This window comes from Oryctolagus cuniculus, chromosome 15, assembly GCF_964237555.1.
Source record: "Oryctolagus cuniculus chromosome 15, mOryCun1.1, whole genome shotgun sequence".
NCBI lineage: Eukaryota > Metazoa > Chordata > Mammalia > Lagomorpha > Leporidae > Oryctolagus > Oryctolagus cuniculus.
The window spans coordinates 74,582,591-74,601,609 of record NC_091446.1 but is presented as its reverse complement, the minus strand read 5'-3'; the positions used below and the strand labels follow the sequence as shown (position 1 = coordinate 74,601,609).

Sequence of the window (19,019 nt, the reverse complement as noted above, 5' to 3'; positions counted from 1 at the left end):
AAACTGAGCAAGCCAGCCACTGAGCAAACTTAAGGGCGTTTGCATTACCTCAATTTTTTGAACCAATCTGCATTGGCTTACTTTAGTTAACAACATAAAGGCTTGTATACACAGAATTTTACTCTTATTTTTATAAGACCGCTTTAGCTGGAAAGCAAAAACATAAATACAGCATAGGTCTGACACTATTTATAACATTTTAATATATTTTATATAATCTGAATTGACCCAAGCAGCTGTTACTTTAACAAATTTAGAGTCTCATCCTTTGAGAGTTCCAGGGATCCGACTGGAAGCCCAAAGTTGGAAGACTCGGTTTAGAATTTAAGCTGTCAGAGTCAAACCATTTAGCCAAAATTAGTACATTTCTGATCAGTTGGGTAATCACTCAGACATTAAAAACAGATAAACAATGTAAACAACTTTGCATTGTAGTTTTCCCAATTAAGACTCTAATGGCAATAGAAAAACGCGAAACCTTCGAGACAGGTGAATGCTCTCAGATGAATAACCCATTGTTTAGGTTTTTATTAGCTGCAAAGAGAAAAACCCATCAGGTTGGTAAGGGTTAATGGCTTAAGGTTCTGGCTCCCTTAGGTAAGGCCAGCAGTAGTATTGAATTGGAAATTCCTCCAGGAGAGGAGGGAAAAAGCAGCCCTGGGGTGGGGGCTCTGCCTAGAGATATTTGGCTATGCCTGCCTGGGTGCGGCAGGCCACATGGACTAGCATAGAGTGCAGAGAAAGGCTGTGGTCCCCCATTTACAGGGAAGACTGCACACACCGGGGCCTGGCAGGACTAATCGTGGGGTTGGGTAGGTGCGCCGTTTTACTAAGAGTGTTGGGAACCTCCTATAATTTAACCAAAGCCAGATCAATTAGGACTACTGTAGACACTCAGTCAATTACAACAGATAGTTAACTTTAGCTCTTTTCCAGATTTAGTCCTCAGGCAATCAAAGCTTAGCAACAGTAATAGTTCACAAAAAAACTTTTAAGACGCACCAGAGCTACCATAAGCTGCAAAGACGGAAAACTTTTTACCCGGTTGGAAAGGGTTAACAGGTAACAGGTAACAGCTTTTCCCTAGGTGGAGAGACCTGTGGAATTTCCCTCTCCCTTTCTCCAGGCCAGTGGTATAGGAATGGAGATGAGGAGAGCAAAAGAGTGGGGGAGGGAGCCCCCGGGAGGAGGAGGAAGGCAGAAAGCAATGAAGCTCCTCATGAAATCTCCTATCGCTTAAGGTTACCCACTACCTAGTTGTCTGAGTTTACCTGAGGGTCAATATTAGCCTCGACCGAAGCTAAGCCCTGCTCGCGTAGCAGTAGGCAGCGTGATCAGGCGTCCCTCCGAGAGAGAGACCTGGTGCTCGGGTCACAGTCCGGCTGCCGGGAAGCCAAAGCAAACTCAGGGGATCTCCAGGCTCTCAGCCAACTGCCCTTCCTAATTTCCCTCCCATTCCTTACAATCCCTCTGGAGTTTCGGCCGTAGCTAAGCTGTGGCCGGGGGGACTCCGCGTTCTCGGAGAGCTGTGGGGTGCCGGACACTCAACGGTCACTTCCACAGATCCGGTCCCGCTTGAGGGAAGGAATACTGACCTCCGATGTTTTCTCAAAATCCCGGTCTGGGTGCCCATGACGGCCAGGCAGGAGAAGGGCCTCTTTCACTTGGCGAATGAGTGGTAAATGGAGAGCCCTCCGGGGGGCCATTCAGAGGCACAGAAAGACTGCCACTTTACCTTCTTGACTGACAAAGAAAGGTTATGTGCCCGGTCGCTTACCTCCTACCAATGATTTAAAGTTAGAGACAAAGGTGTAGACACAGTCTGGCCCATGTTAGCAGACAACACAATGTACACGAACAGACAAACAGTGTAGAGAATCAGCACACAACAACCACACAAAGTGTCCATAAAGGAACTGAGATAAACTACTGGTCGCAATGATGCTGGCAATACAAACACAGACTCTGGAACCGCCTCAGAGCCCTGTGAGGATGCCGGTAATACAAATGCAAGCTCCGGAACCACTTCAGAACCTACAAATGCAGACTCCAGAACCACTTCAGAGTCACGTGACCATGCTGGCAATACAAATGCAGATTCCAAATCTACCAAATGGGAGCCATCACAGCGCCCCATACAATGCTAAATGACAAGAGAATACAATCAACAAACAACAAGACAACCAACAAAGCACCTTACAACTACAAAAGACTAATAATAAGAAGGCCTTACCGGCCACCCCGTCTGTGCTGGGAATGCAGACTCCACGCCTGCCCCGTCGGAAGTTTCTGGGCGTCCCCAGCCTTCCTTTGTCCTCCTGAGGCGTCCCTCAGGGCCGTAGCCTGTGGCCCCCGGGCACGTCTGCCGGCCACAGCCAGGAAGGGCTCACGCCCTGTCCCAGCAGCTACTACACCAGCACAGTTCCCAAAACCCTAGAGCGCTCACAAACTACCAAAATCCAGAATGAAGAGACACAAACCACAAATAAGCCGGCCGACAACACAAATAGGCGCCTGCACTTACCCCGAGAGATATCCGTTGGAGACGTCTGCAGGCAGCAGTCAGATCTCGCTGGGGCCTCCAAATGTTAGAGTCGACCACCCGAAAAACGTCACCAAGAGACACGTCTCTTATGCAAACAGCACGGGGAAGTTTTATTGATTATCCAGCATGCTGGGGCTGTCTGATCATCATGAGCAGAGCAGCCCCGAATAACCAAAGGTTAGGGTTTATAAAGGCAAAAACCGCAAAACCGGGAAGGGGGGAATACATGGTTGCTATGCACGGTTGCTATACACAGTTGCTAAAATCAAAAGAGAGTACATAAAATCAAAAGAGAGTATATGGTTACTGGGGTCAACATAACCTAAAACCTAAGTGAAATTAATATTTATCATAATCTTGACAATACCAGTTACAATATTACAATCAGCAATTAGGACTTGACATTAATGTAAGACACAGACAAATCACATCTTCATTATTAGCCCAGGTAACCCAGGTGTAACCTTTCTACTTTTAAGCTTGAGCAATCATGCTAGGGGGTTTTTGTGTGTTGCCAAGGGTGATGTAGTGCACTGCTATTGTCCGACTATTTGAGATCATAGTTTCGGACCAGAGTCTCACGGTGGGGGGGTGCTGTCTCAGAATGGAGTCTCAAGTGCTCCAAAATGGAGTCCCTACTGCCAAGGTGCTACTCTTATTTTTTTTTACAGCTGTACCAGCAAGGTTTAAACCTGTAAGCTTAAGCTTAACTTTTTACACCTGCACATATACAATTTTAACTCTTCAGTCCAAATAACCACCGTGTGTTATCTGGCTGTGCATAAATGGTCTTTTACTGGCATCCACCCTGCCAGATCGCCAACATACAAAATCAACTTAAGCTTAACCCTTCCAATTTCACTTAGTGTACAGCCCGAGATGCTTCATCTGGCCTGTAAGGGTTTATGTGGTCTGACCCTCTCTTCCTGTCCATCCTCAGCTCTTACCAGTCTTTCTCATGCATTATTCGAGCCCCAGTGGCCTTTGACCAGTGCCTTAATTCTCATCTCAAAAACACCACAAATAAATGGGTGTGATTTTCAACAATACTGAAGTCAAGAAAGCCAGAGGGGGTGACCCAGGTCTCTGTTCTAGGACCTGTTTCCAAGGAATTTCCAAACCATTCTGCAAAGTGTTATACCATTTACCATTCCCATAGGCACTGTATGGAGATTCCAGCATCTCCATATCCTTGCTGACACGTGTAATTACTTATTGCTTTTATTTCAGCCATCCTAGCTGGATGTCAGATCGTACTTCACCATGGTTTTGGATTGCATTTCTCTAACAACCAATGATGTTGAACATTTTTCATGGGTTCACTGGCCACTTGTGTATCTTCTTCAGAGAAATGTATACACAAATGTTTTGCTCTTTAAAACAAAATGAGTTATGTTCCAGCTTCCTGGCTAATGCATCCTTGGAGGCAGCAGGTGATGGTTCAAGTGCCTAGGACTCTGCCACCCTTGTGGGAGACCTAGATGGAGTTCCAGGCTCCCGGCTTCAGCCTGACTGTCAGGGCTATTAGGTGTGTGAACGAAAAGATGGAAGGTTCTTTCTTTCTCTCCTTGTCACTCTGCCTTTCAAGTAGATGAAAAATAATAAACACTTTTTAAAAATGAGATGTTTCTCCTTTTACTGTTGGTTGTTTTTTCATATATTCTAGATATTCATCATTTATGTAATTTGCAGTTGTTTCTCCCAGTCTATGAATTTTCTTTTCACTTTTGAAGTAAAAATATTCTTAAGTTTGAAAAATTGCAACTTAACCATTTTTTTGTAATTTTTGCTGTGCTTTTGCTGGCCCATCTAGGAAACTACCACCTGCCACCTAATCCAAGGACGTGAAGGGTTTTTTTTGAGATTTTACTTTAGCTGTGACATTTAGGTCCATGATATATTTAAAGTAAATTTTTATACAATCATACACCATGTAACAATTTCTGTCTATGACAGATGGTGTGTATGACAGTGGTCCTATAAGATTATCATGGTGTTATAAATTCCTGTCACCCAGTGATGTCACACTATTGAAACATTATAGCACAATGTATTACTCACATGACACTGACACATTGATAAGCCTTCTGCACTGTCAACCTGATACAAGTACGTAGCACACCATTACACACAGCACATGATAGTTGCCAATGATAATAAATGACTAGGCTATTGCTTTGTGTATTTACTATACTATACCTTTTTATTATTGTTATTTTTAATTATTTATTTTCATTGACTTGAAAGGCAGAGCAAGAGAGAGAGAGAGGAGAAAGAGAGTACGAGAGAGAGAGAGTGTACTTATGAGAGAGTGCTGGCTTTTGTTAGATGCCTTCTCTGTGTCTACTAAGCTGATAATGTGCATTTTGTCCTGTACTCTATAAATATTACATATTATATTATATTGATTTTCACATGTCGAACTGGTCTTGCCTTCCTGGGATAAATGTTGTTTCATTAAAATAATTGAAGATCATTTGTATGTAAACAATTACTTTATCTCTTATTTCTTGTGTGTATATATATATATATTTGAAAGGCAGAATGACAGAGTTGGGAGACACACACACACACACACACACAAAATCTTCCATTTGCTGGTTCGCTCCCCACATGGCCACAACAGCCAGGTCAAAGCCAGATGGAACCCAGGCACCCCACCCCATGGCAGGGGCCCAAGTGCTTGAGCCATCTTCTTCTATTTCCCAGGCACATGAGCAGGAAACTGAATAGCTGAGACTTGAATCAGTACTGCGATATGGAATCCTGGTGTCACAAGCAGAGGTTTAACCTGCTGTGACACAAAGCTGACCCCTTTTGCTTCTTTCAAGACTCTCTTAAATTGTCTTTTGGTGGCCTCATGATTTGTTTAGGCGTGAGTCTCTCAGTTTTTCCTACTTGGGGTTCATTGAGCTTTTTGGATGTGCAGATTAATATTTGTCATCCGTGTTGTGACATTGTCAGCATTATTTCTTCAAGAACTCTATCTGCCCTTTTTCTTCTCTCCTTCTGAGACATTCATTATGTGTGTGTTGGTATGCTTAACTGTGTCCTACAGGTCTCTGAAGACCTGTTAATTTTTACCCAGTGTTTCCAAGTTCTATTCCTTATCCTGGAAAATCTCCAATGGCCTATATTCAAGCTCACTGAGCCGCTCTAGTAAAATTTCCATTTTTTGTTATTGTAGTTTTTAACTCCAGAATTTCTATTTGGTTCTTTTTATATTTTCCTCTTATTGATATTCTATTCCTTGTGAGGCAGTAGTCTATTTCCTTTAGCTCATTAGATGGCTTTCTTTAGTTCCTTAAATATGTTAAAATAGCCAATTTAAAGTTATTTTATTTTATGAAAGTTTGTTTGAAAGGCAGAGAGAGAGGTGGGAGGGAGAGAGAGATATCTCCCACTCACTGTTTGACTACCCCAAATAACCACAACAGCTGGGGCAGGGCCGGGCCAAAGCCAGGAGCCAGAAACTCAATCCATATGTCCCATGTGAATGGCAGGGTTCTAAATACTTGAGTCATCATCTGCTGCCTCCCAGGAAACTAGACTTGGAAGCAGGGCTGGAACTGGAAATCCAGTCACTCTGATATGGGGTGCAGGCAACTCAAAGGTGGTCTCTTAGCTGCTGTCCCAAATGTCCACCCCTAAAATCTTGAGGAAGTTTCTATTGACTAATTTTTTCCTGTGTAAAGGGAAGGTTTTTTTTTGTCTCTCTGAATATTTATTTTTGTTTGTTTGTTTAGAAAGAGATTCAGCAATTTTCTTGAATAGATGCTTCCTAGATTGTTAAAAGCTTTTGGTTATTTCTAGTGTTAAGAGAGCATTGTCTGGCCGGCGCTGCGGCTCAGTAAGCTAATCCTCTGCCTTGCGGCGCGGGCACACCGTGTTCTAGTCCCCGTTGGGGCGCTGGATTCTGTCCTGGTTGCCCCTCTTCCAGGCCAGCTCTCTGCTATGGCCAGGGAGTGCAGTGGAGGATGGCCCAAGTCCTTGAACCAACGGCAAAAAGGAAGACCTTTCTCTCTGTCTCTCTCTCTCTCACTATCCACTCTGCCTGTAAAAAAAAAAAAAAATAAAAAATAAAAGAGAGAGAGAGAGCATTGTCTATTGACAATGTTTGCCAATATTCTCACTGATTTTATGGAACAGAAGATTTTCAGAGGTCTTTACTCTGCCATTCCTAGTGACACCCCACAGTTGTTTGCATTAATTTTGATTGTATCACCTGTAACAAAAACAAACCATATATGACCCTATTCCCTAGCCAGACTGAGAGTTCCTATAGGGAAGGGACTGTGTCCTGTTCTCTATCTCCACTTATAGAACACAGTCGTGTTTTGGAAGTAGCAGGCTCTTTTTGAAGAAATGAGGGATTGGACCTACATTGAGGAAAAGGCTGTATGTTGTCTTGGGATTCTGACTCTTCCTCTTAATTCTAAAACACGTTGGAAAAGCCATTCTGATAGTTGCATCTGGATAGTTCTGGAAGGTTCTGTCCCAACTATGTCACTTACTAAAAGGCTGTCCTAAGGGAGTTTGTGTGATCATTCAGAGCCTCAGTTTTCTCAGATACACAATGCAGTTAACAAAACTTAATATCATGATCCTAGTGTCACTCAAAGGATTAGCTGTGTTGACACACGTGAAGGCCATGGCCAAGTGTCAGGTGCTGCCGCTTCATCATTGTGAGCATGTGTTCTTGCCTTGCGGAACTTCAGGGAGTCCTTTAATCACTTCCTGTTCAATTTGAGCAAGAATTTGTCAAACGCACCTGCCAACAGCAACTGATGAACAATGGTATCTGTTGTTTTCTAATGTCTGAGCTTCTGTAAAGGGTTTCTTTGAAATCGAGGCAGGCTGCACAACCAAGTTGCTCTATCCAAAGAGCTACTGCGCTGATTGAGCTATGAACAGAGAACACCTGACACTGCCCAGGTGGGGAGAGAGCAGCCGCTTTCCCAGAGAGGTTGAGGTCTTAGAGCTGGGAGAGGCTAGGAAACTCCAGGACTCATCCAGAAAAGGAAGCAACCCACAAACTCCCAGAAAGCAAAGCAGAGGGGCTCTGAGAACTGCTCCATGGGGTTCTGGCAGGAGGGGACTTACCTCCACGGACCACCTCAACTATTTGCTAGGAAAATTTATGCAGGAATCTCTTTAATGTATTTATACTTTCTGGTAGGATTTTTCTAAAGAATTTAATTTTTTTTTTAAGCTTGGAAACAACTGATCCAATCCAACCCATTATTAGATAAATGAAAACAGGGCCCAGAAAAATCCAGTCTCAGCCAGTCACACAGGAAAGGATTAGCAAAGCTGGGATTCCAAGGTGCCTGTTGTGCCTGCAAATCCAGGTTTCTTTCCCTCTTAACTGTTGCCTTCCTGTCACACGGCCTCCACCGCAGTGAAACACTTTCAGCATGTGTGGACTCCAGCTGTGGGCTGTGTCTGTAGATACCTTGTCTTCAAGAGTAGATATATCTGGGCCAGTGTTGTGAGTGCAGTGGGTTAAGCCGCCACCCATATGAACACTGGTTCAAGTCCCAGCTGCTCTGCTTCCAATCCAACTCCCTGCTAATGCATCTGGGAAAGCAGCAGGTGATGGCTCAGGTACCTGGGCCCCTGCCACACATGTGGAAGATGTGGATAGAATTGCAGACTCCTGGCTTCGGCCTGGCATATCCCTAGCCGTTGTGACCATTTAGGGAGTGATTCGGTGGATGGAAATCAATCTCTCTCTCTCTCTCTCTCTCTCTCTCTCTCTAACTCTGCCTTTCAAATAAATAAATCTTAAAAAAAAAATGAGAGAGAGAGGGGCCGGCACTGTGGCTCACTTGGTTAATCCTCCACGTGCAGCGCCGGCATCTCATATGAGCTCTGGGTTCTAGTCCCGGTTGCTCCTCTTCCAGTCCAGCTTTTTGCTGTGGCCCAGGAGGGCAGTGGAGGATGGCCCAAGTGCTTGGGTCCCTGCACCTGCATAGGAGACCAGGAGAAAGCACCTGGCTCCTGGCTTCGGATCAGCACAGCTCTGGCCGTAATGGCCATTTAGGGGTTGAACCAATGGAAGGAAGACCTTTCTGTCTCTCTCACTGTCTAACTCTCTCTGTCAAAAAAAAAAAAAAAAAAAAAAGAGTAGACTTAGCTGACCACAGATGTCTGGATCTGCAGGACTTGGGGACTGGGTGCAGGATTGTAAGGATGGGTTTCACCCTCAGGCTCCAGGGTGACCTGTGATCCACTTACCCATGCACATCGGAGCCTTTCCCCTGAGAACTGGGACTCCACATCCCCTTTCTGCCTTTCTCCTCTGGTTGTTCTGAGAATCACTGAGATAGAAGAGGTGAAAGAAATCTTGCATGGTCATTTTCTCCAGGTCACATGTTCACAAGGATCTTCGCTTGCTCTTTTCCTCAAGAAGACTGATGAGCATGGCTTTATTTGATTCAGAAGACCATGAGCTCAAGCCCTCTCATCAGAGGGTGATTCTCACTCTGCTTCCTGCATGGTGAGGGAGCCCAGGAATCAGTGAGAACACAGCTTTCACCTGAGTGAGTCTGTAAGTTGTGCTAGTTTTTAAAAAATAGTTGATACTGAGTTTTCTGCTACCTCAGATTAAAAGCTTACAGGCCGGTGCCGCGGCTCACTAGGCTAATCCTCCGCCTTGCAGCGCCGGCACACCGGGTTCTAGTCCCTGTTGGGGCGCTGGATTCTGTCCCGGTTGCTCCTCTTCCAGGCCAGCTCTCTGCTGTGGCCAGGGAGTACAGTGGAGGATGGCCCAAGTCCTTGGGCCCTGCACCCCATGGGAGACCAGGATAAGTACCTGGCTCCTGCCATCGGATCAGCGCGGTGCGCCGGTTGCAGCGCGCCAGCTGTGGCGGCCATTGGAGGGTGAACCAACCGCAAAAGGAAGACCTTTCTCTCTGTCTCTCTCTCTCACTGTCCACTCTGCCTGTCAAAAAAAAAAAAAAAAAACTTACAAACTGAAACTTATTCAAACCACTAAAACCACTAGAAGTCATGTTTCCAAAATCATGCCAAATCTGTTGGTATTGTATCATTAACCACCACTACCACCTAGTTGAAGGCAATAGCATTGCTAACCTGGACTGGTTTTTTTTAAGATTTTATTTTATTTGTTTTCTTTTTTAAAGATTTATTTATTTGAAAGTCAGAGTGTCACAGAGAGAGAAGGAGGTAGAAAGACAGAGAGAGAGGGAGAGAGAGAGAGGTCTTCCATCTGCTGGTTCACTCCCAATTGGCCACAATAGCTGGAGCTGTGCCAATCTGAAGCCAGGAGTCAGGAGCTTCTTCCAGGTCTCCCATTTGGGTGTAGCTGCCCAAGGACTTGGGCCATCTTCTTCTTCTTTCCTAGGCCATAGCAGAGAGCTGGATTGGAAGTGGAGCAGCCGGGTCTCAAACCGGCGCCCACATGGGTATGCCAGCACTGCAGTCAATAGCTTTATCTGCTATGCCACGGCACCGGCCCCTTTATTTTATTTGAAAGGCAGAGTGATGATGGGATGTTGGGACGGGGGAGAGGGAGAGAGTCTTTCTGTCCTCTAGTTTACTTCCTAAATGCCTGCAACAGCTGCAGCTGGGCCAGGCTGAAACCAGGAGCCAAGAACTCCATCTTGGTCTCCCATGTGGGTGGTGAGGCCTAAGTACTTGGGCCATCATCTGTTGTTTCCAAGGCACATTATTAAGGAACTGGATCAGAAGTAGCACAGCTGGGGCTGGAACCAATACTATGGGATACCGGCAGCACAGGCAGTGGCTTAAACGACTGCACCACAATGCTGGCCCTTATCTTTTTAAAAAAGAATTTGTTTTTCATTTGAGAAGCAAGGGCCTGAGTTGGGGAGAGAGCTCTCCTATGTTTGGCACTCCCCAAATGCCCACAATGGTGGGGGCTGAGCCAGGCTGAAGCCTGGAACCTGGAACTCAATCCAGTTCTCTCATGTGGGTGTGGGTGGCAGAAGCCCAACCACTTGAGCCATCATTGCTACCTCCCAAGGTTCCCATTATCAGAAAGTTGGAGTAAAAAGCCAGTATGGAACTCAGTTACTCCAATATAGGACTAAGTGTCTTAATGGCATCTTAGCAGCCTTATTTTATCTTCTTACCTCCATTGTTCTGCCCTCCAGTGTAGCCCCCACACAACCCCCAGAATAAGCCAATAACAACAGAAGCCAGGTCTACTTACTTTCCTGATTAAAACCCTTCAAAGGCTTTCATTTGCTCATTAAAACAACAGAAAGATTGATTGATTGATTTGACAGGCAGAGTGACAGAAAGAGGGAGAGATAGTGAGTGACTCACTCCCTAAATGGCTACAATGGCCAAGTCTGGTCCAGGCCAAAGCCAGGAGCCTGGAAGTCCATCCAGGTCTCTCATGTGGGTGGCAGGGGCATCTGCTGCTGCCTTCCCAGGTGCATTAGCAGGGAGCGGGATCAGAAGCAGAGGAGCTTTGGCACTCGGCTATGAGATGCTGGTGTCATAGCAGTGGCTTAGCCTGCTGCACCTTAAGGCTAGCCCCTATTGGCTCTTTTTTTTTTTTTTTTTTTTTTTTTTTTTACTTATTTGACAGGTAGAGTTAGACAGTGAGACAGAGAGACAGAGAGAAAGGTCTTCTTTCCATTGGTTCACCCCGAAATGGCCGCTACGGCTAGTGCTGCACTGATCCGGAGCCAGGAGCCAGGAGCTCCTTCCTGGTCTCCCATGCCGGTGCAGGAGCCCAAGCACATGGGCCATCCTCCATTGCCTTCCTGGGCCACAGCAGAGAGCTGGACTGGAAGTGGAGCAGCTGGGACTAGAACCCGGCGCCCATATGGGATGCTGATGCCGACACCCCAGGTGGAAGATTAGCCAAGTGAGCCATGGTGCCAGCCCCCCTTATTGACTCTTAAAATAAAATGCATCTGCCCTACCCATTCTCCCTACGGTGCCTCCAGCTCTGCTGAACTCAAGACCGCTGCATCATCTCCCCTTCCCTCTCTGACTCTTTCTGCCCCAGCCTTATGCCCCTTTAAGCTCCTTGAACAATGAGAAAGCCTGGAGGGCTTTTCCCTTCTCGCCACCTCACTTCCTTATTCTTGTCCTTAAAGTCACAGCTCAAAGATCGCCTCCCCAGAGGGGTCTTTCCTGGTCGCCTCTCCCAGTGAGTTGCTACCTTATCTCTCATTTACATCTTCCAGAACATGTGTGTCAATTTGCAATGATCTTTTAAATACACTTACTGGCTTATTGTCCCTAGAATGTAAGCCCCCAAGCATCTTGTGTGTCTTTTTTTTTTTTTAAGATTTATTTATTTATTCGAGAGGCAGAATTACAGCAGAAAGAGGGAGAGACAGAGAGAGGAGTCTTCCATCCACTGGTTCACTCCCCAAATGGCCACAACAGCTGGAATTGGGCCAATCTGAAGCCAGAAGCCAGGAGCTTCTTCTGGGTCTCCCGTGTGGGTGCAGGGGCCCAAGCACTTGGGCCATCTTCCACTGCTTTCCCAGGCCATTAGCAGAGAGCTGGATTGGAAGAGGAGCAGCCGGGACAGGAACCAGTGGGTAGCTTTGGGATCTGCAAGGAGAGAAGGCCTATACTTCCGGGAATGGAGAGTCTCTACCTGCACTTCCAGGGAAGAAAAGTCCTTGTCAAGATCCCCACAGGTTCCTAAAGGTCAACCAATGAGGATCAGACCTGCCTCAACCTTTAACCCCATGCCCTATATCTATAAAAGGAGCCCTCGCAACCTCTGATGCGTGACTTCCCCAGGCTCCCGCTCTGTTGGGACCGGGGAACCTCACCCGCAAGTGGAATCCCAATGAAAGCTTGTAAATTAATTGATTCATCTGCCTGGGAAGATTTGTTACGAGCCGGACACCTTGCACAGTGCCCATATGGGAAGCCGGTGCCCCAGGTGGAGGCTTAGCCTTCTAAGCAACAAGTGGCAGCCCCACCTCCTGTGTTTTGTTTAAACTGTCCCTGGGCAGGCATTTTGCTTAGCAGTTAAGACGCTGCTCAGGGCACCCACATCCTCTATAAGAGGCCTGGGTTCAACTCCCAGCTGTGCTCCTAATTCCAGCTTCCTACTACAGTGTGCCCTGTGAGGCAGCAGGTGATGGTTCAAGAAGTTGGGCCCCTGCCACACCACTGGGAGACCCAGACTGGGTTCCTGGCTTCCAGCTTGGGTCTGGTTCAACCCCGGCCATGTCAGGCATTTAAGGAGTAAACCAGTAGGTGGGAGCTCTCTCTTTCTCTGTCTCTCTGCAGTTCAAATAAATACAAAATTTAAAAATAAGATATATTGTGTCCCTGACTTATAGCTGGGGCCCGTCAATATTTGTTGAATTGTGGTTGACCTAAGAGCCACTCAGCAATCCCCTAGCGAAGTGTTCCCAGGGTGCCACCCAGTGGCATTTTGAGGCCTGGAACGGACGTCTTCAGCCTCCCAGAATTGGAAGATGGCATCTGGCAGGTGAGGGAGGCTGAGGGATGCCCCAGGCAGCTGCTGAGCAGTGGAGGCGTGGCTAGGGAATTCTGATCTGTGGCTTGGGACTACAGCAGCACCGCTTTGCTCTGGAACATGCTAGAAATGCAGACCGCACCCCCGTGCCTGAACCAGAACTGGCAGTGGCGAAGGACCCAGGGATTGCATGCACCTTAAGGCCTGAGATGTGCTGTTCTCCTCCTCATGGACATGCACAGTCCACGCAGAGGTCTGAAGGTCCCTGGGCCAGGAGCCAAGCTTTCCCAATGAGTGTAGGCCTTCATATGTGAAAAGATTTATTTATTTATTTATTCTCACTCCATAAGTGGCTGCAATGGCCAGGTCTGGGCCAGCCTGAAACCAGGAATTTGGAACTCCACCCTGATGTCCCACATGGGTGTCAGGTTCCCAAGCACTTGTACCACTCCCTCTTGGTTTCCCAGATGCATCAGCAGGGAGCTGGATTGGAAGTGGAACAGTAGGGACTTGAACCAATGCCCACATAGGATGTTGGCATAGCAAGCAGCAGCTTAAGCTGCTGTGCCACAAAGCAGCTCCCTTTCAGAGGCACTTCAGCCTCCCTATGCCTTAGTCTCTGGGTCAGGAGACCCAGCCTTTACAACCCTGTAAATGATACTGATACCATGGAGATAAAATGCAGTGCCTTGGTCTGAGGCTCTCCTACTGGGCTCTGCTCTTTGGAACCTGGGAGAAATGTGAGAGAAATGTGAGTGCAAACCACATTACCAGGTGAGGCTGAGAGAAGTGGAAATGAACTTCTATATAATATGGATTTCAATTTTTTTGCACCAAAATAAGCAAATCTTTTTTTATTTTTTATTTATTTATTTTTTTGACAGGCAGAGTGGACAGGGAGAGGGAGAGACAGAGAGAAAGGTTTTCCTTTGCCGTTGGTTCACCCTCCAATGGCCGCCGCGGCCAGCGTGCTGCGGCCGGCTCACCGCGCTGATCCGATGGCAGGAGCCAGGAGCCAGGTACTTATCCTGGTCTCCCATGCGGTGCAGGGCCCAAGCACCTGGGCCATCCTCCACTGCACTCCCTGGCCACAGCAGAGAGCTGGCCTGGAAGAGGGCAACCGGGACAGAATCCGGTGCCCCGACCAGGACTAGAACCTGGTGTGCCGGCGCCGCAAGGCAGAGGATTAGCCTAGTGAGCCGCGGCACCGGCCCAAAATAAGCAAATCTTTTAATATCATTTCTCAGTTTTAGTTGTTTAATTTATTTGAGAGACAGAACTATCATCTCTTGGTTCACACCCCAAATATTCAGGAGCTGCTGGCAAGGATCCAAGGGCTTGAGCCATCATCACCTGCTTCCTTCCAGGGTACATGTAATTTTTTCATGCATTTGTATGAAACAGCAGAGAATGGCCTCAGAGATCATTCAGAGTAAACTGCAGCTAAATCGCCTTCTGTTACAATGGAAGTGTTTAGCACTGACGCTCCCACCTCCACCCCACCCCAAGAAGCTCAATCTTGGCTGCACTTGGAATCACCTGGGTGCATTGAACAGCCCTGGGCCCAGCCAGCCCTTCCAGTCCTCTAACACCAGAATATTACTGGGCAGGCTCCAGACATCCGTGATCTGTGAAGCTCTGCTTTCCCAACTGTGTCACCGGTGGTGGATGGCTCGCCTCAGTTCCTTTTCACCCACCAAGTAACGAATTATAGTTCGGAGAGACTCAAGTAGGGAGGATGAAGCGAAAGTTTATTGAAATACATTCTAAGGGAGGAACGGGCCAGTGCTTAGGGCTCAGGGCTTGTGTCTCTAAAGTATGAGGGGTGCTGATTGGTCATGTGGCCATGATGCTCATGATTGGCATTTGTGATTGACATCTGGGAGTACATACCCGTGGCCTGGGAAAGCAGTGGAAGATGTGGGAGACATGCATGGAGTTCCAGTCTCCTGGGTTTGGCCTGGCCGAGTCCTGGCCATGATGGCTATTTGGGGGAGTGAACTAGTAGATGAAACATTCTCTCTCTCTCTCTCTCTCTCTTTCAAATGAACAAAAAACTTAAAAAAAAGATGCCACCTCAATGAATCCACTTTTGTGGGAGTAGAGCAAACTCAGAGATGAGAAATTGTGCAGTCGTCAGATATTAAGAAATTGGTCTGTGATACTTGTAATAACATGGGGAGGAAGACTGTATTCAGGACCATTGCTGTAGGTACAGCGTTGACCACAATGGGATGGTGCAGTGGGGGTGAGATTGGGCTCAGATCTGAACACAGCCAAACGAGTGTAGCCCACTACAGCCAAGGAGCATGGGAGGGATCAGTGGTTGGAAAAGTCACTGAGCCGGCAACCCATGTGGGCGCCAGTTCAAGTCCTGGTTGCTCCTCTTCCAGTCCAGCTCTCTGCTGTGGCCTGGGAGGGCAGTGGAGGATGGCCCAAGTGCTTGGGCCCCTGCACCCATGTGGGAGACCTGGAGGAAGCTCCTGGCTCCTGGCTTTGGATCGGTGCAGCTCCAGCCATTGTGGCCATTTGGGGAGGGAACCAGCGGAAGAAAGACCTTTCTCTCTGTCTCTCTCTCACTGTCTGTAACTCTACCTAAATAAATTAAATAAATAAATAAATAAATAATCTTAAAAATAAAATAAAATAAAAGTCACTGGAAGGAGGCTGAACCTACCTGGCAGGAATCCTGCTGGAGAAACGCCAGGGTGACCAGTCACCACCTGGGATGGAGCTGAGGACCCTTCAGTTAAGGAGATGGGGTATCTGGCTGGACTGCCTTAGCGAGGCTCCTTGCCAGAACTGGGGGTGTTTCAGGAGCCTGACCACAGTCTGGTCAAGCAGAGAAGCTTAGCCACATCGAGCAAGTGACAAATGCTGGATTCTTGCCCGGGTCCTGCCAACACCCAATGCTAAGTGCTCACCAAGCTGCTAAGTGGCCTCTCACCTGGACGAGGGAAAGAGACAGCTGCAGGGGTGGGACAGCTGGGCTGAGGGTGCAGGGCTGGGACACAGTGGAGCCCTTGTCAGAGCAGCAGGAGGGAAGGACAGGTGTGTGGTGCTGGGGCCGGGAGACAGCTTACGAGGGGGCACAGCACAGAGAGGGAAGGCCCAGGGATTATGTCTTGGCCTTCGCCCAGGGCTTTTCCGGAACTCGTAGCCTTAGCAACACTACTGTCCATCACCAGCGGCTGTCCATCATGCATCTGCCCCAAGTCCAGGCTGCTTCTCTGGGGCCCTGGGCTCAAGGGCCTTCCTGTTCTGCTCCCACATTTACAGCCAGCTCCCACCTGTAATTTTAGCCCAAGAAAACCCAGAGATGGGGCCTACATTATGGCACGGTGGATTAAGCCACTGCCTGTAACACCTGCACCCCATATGGACGCTGGTTTGAGTCCTGGTTGCTCCAATTCCAATTCGCTCCCTGCTAATGGGTCTGGAAAGCAGAAGAAGATGACCCAAGTGCTTGAGCCCCTGCCACCCATGTGGGAGACCCAGATGGAGTTCGGGGTTCCTGGCTTCAGCTTTGCCCAGCTCTGGCTGTTTACAGCCATTTGGGGAGTGAACAAGTGGATGGAAGTTCTATCTGTGTGTAACTCTGCCTTTCAAATAAATAAATCTTAAGAAAACAAAACCCAGAGAAATCCAGGAATGCCCCCAACTCCTTCTAGTCAGACTAAGGCATAGAACAGACCCAGGCCTCCTGGCCAAATTCCAGTAGTGACTGTTTCGTAGGCAGAGAAAAGGGGACTCTCTGGGGCCATCTGGGACCTCTCTGGCCAACAGGCATGAGATACAGTTTCTTTTATGGAGGAGGGATGATCATTCACGGTAGAAACAGCTGGACACCTGGCTTCTGAACCAAGAAGGGGCAGAAGCTAGCTTGTTGGAGGTCCTGCGGGAATCAGTAACCTGCCCAGCAGCCTGGCCAGGAGCTTCCAGGTGCTTCAGAAAGGCACCTGCGGGGGCCGGCGCTGTGGCGCAGTGGGTTAATGCCCTGGCCTGAAGCGCCAGCATCCCACATGGGCACATATGGTCATTTGAGACCCGGCTGTTCCACTTCCAATCTAGCTCTCTGCTGTGGCCTGGGAAAGCAGTAGAAGATGGCCCAAGTCCTTGGGCCCAGCACCACGTGGGAGACCCAGAAGAAGCTCCTGGCTCCTGGCTTCAGATTGGCACAGCTCCGGCTGTTGTGGCCAAATGGGGAGTGAACCATCGGATGGAAGACCTCTCTCTCTCTCTCTCTCTCTCTTTCTCTCTCTCTCCTCTCTCTCTGCCTCTCCTCTCTTTGTGTAACTCTGACTTTCAAATAAATGAATCTTAAGGGAAAAAGAAAAAGAAAAAAAGAAAGAGAGAAAGAAAGAAAGAAAGAAAGAAAGAAAGAAAGAAAGAAAGAAAGAAAGAAAGAAAGAAAGAAAGAAAGAAAGAAAGGCAGGCTGGCTGGCCAGGGAGGGATTTATCATTGATAAATGATAGCACTGCTACCACTGCCACCTTGTGGATGAAGCTAGACCCTGCCCCACTTTCACCTGTCAGATCTTTGCCTTTTGTTTCATTTTCTCTTGGTTTAGCTTTAGCTTCTGTGACAGGACCGATGAATGATATTTGCTTAGGGGACGCAGGAAGGGAGGCCGTTGTGGTGGGAAGGAGAGTGAGTTTGTATTTGAACCAAATGAACTGGGACTGCCTTTGACAAAGGAACCAGCAGAGATTTATCAATTTTGTGGCAAGGAGAAAGATGCAAATAGTTCAGGGTAACTTCCTTGTTGTTGGCTTTATGTGGAAAAATCCGTAGAGATCTCCTTTACCTTTAAGAGGGAAAACATACTTAATTTAGGCCGGCGCCGTGGCTCACTAGGCTAATCCTCCGCCTTGCGGCGCCGGCACACCGGGTTCTAGTCCCGGTCGGGGCGCCGGATTCTGTCCCGGTTGCCCCTCTTCCAGGCCAGCTCTCTGCTGTGGCCAGGGAGTGCAGTGGAGGATGGCCCGAGTGCTTGGGCCCTGCACCCCATGGGAGACCAGGAGAAGCACCTGGCTCCTGCCATCGGATCAGCGCGGTGCGCCGGCTGCAGCGTGCCGGCCGCGGCGGCCATTGGAGAGTGAACCAACGGCAAAGGAAGACCTTTCTCTCTGTCTCTCTCTCTCACTGTCCACTCTGCCTGTCCAAAAAAAAAAAAAAACATACTTAATTTAGGTTATATCTAATTTATATATTTGCTAACAATCAGGCACACAGCCTCTCCCCCTCCCTAGGGAAATTGTCCCAGTGGAGGTCTTGGGGAGAGGCCAGGTCTTAACATCAGTGACAACCTTGCAACTTTATTTGTGACTTTATGTCAAGTTGGTTTTGGCAATGGGCAGAGCAATTTTTCTCAGCAAGAAGATTAGAAGGGGTGGGGAATACCATGTTACTGCACTTACATTTTTTTGCTAAAAGCAGTTAGATAAAGTCAGGGATCAACGGACCTTTGAGTGGGAGGAGATCTTAGGATTTCACGCCATCTGAGTTGGGTTTCACACAACCCCAAGCTGAGCGTCATGGTTTTAAACACTGAGCTTCGAGCACTGTGTAGCTTGCTAGAACAAGTGCTGTCATGAAATACCCTAGACTGGGTGACAAACAGTGGAAACCCATTCTTTCATAGCACAGGAGGCTGGAAGTCAGAGATGGAGGTGCTGATGGGGTAGTGTCTGGTGAGGGCTCTCCCTGTGGAGCGCACACGGCTGCCTTTCCCTGCTGCACGCGAGGGGCACGGGGACATGGAGCGAGCAGGAGAGTTCTGTGTCTCTTGCTCTAAGGATGCCAGCCTGTGGAATCCAGATCACCATCCTACAATGTTCTCCTGGGACCTCATCTAGTTCTCCTTCCTTAAACCCCTCTTGTCTCCAAATGCAGCCGCACTGGGGCTGGGGGCTTCAACACCTGACTTTGGGGGTGGGGTGACGATATAAATGTTGTCTGTTACATGGCCTTGCTTGAAAAAGAGAACTTTGATAGCGTTTGAAAACCTGCCCTGGTTG

General features: G+C 47.8%; 1 protein-coding gene across 1 annotated transcript in view; it reads left to right on the top strand.

Moving 5' to 3' along the window:
* The window catches only part of LRIT1 (leucine rich repeat, Ig-like and transmembrane domains 1), a 105,094-nt gene that overhangs the window by 59,597 nt on the left and 26,478 nt on the right, over positions 1-19,019 (top strand). The window lies entirely within an intron of this gene.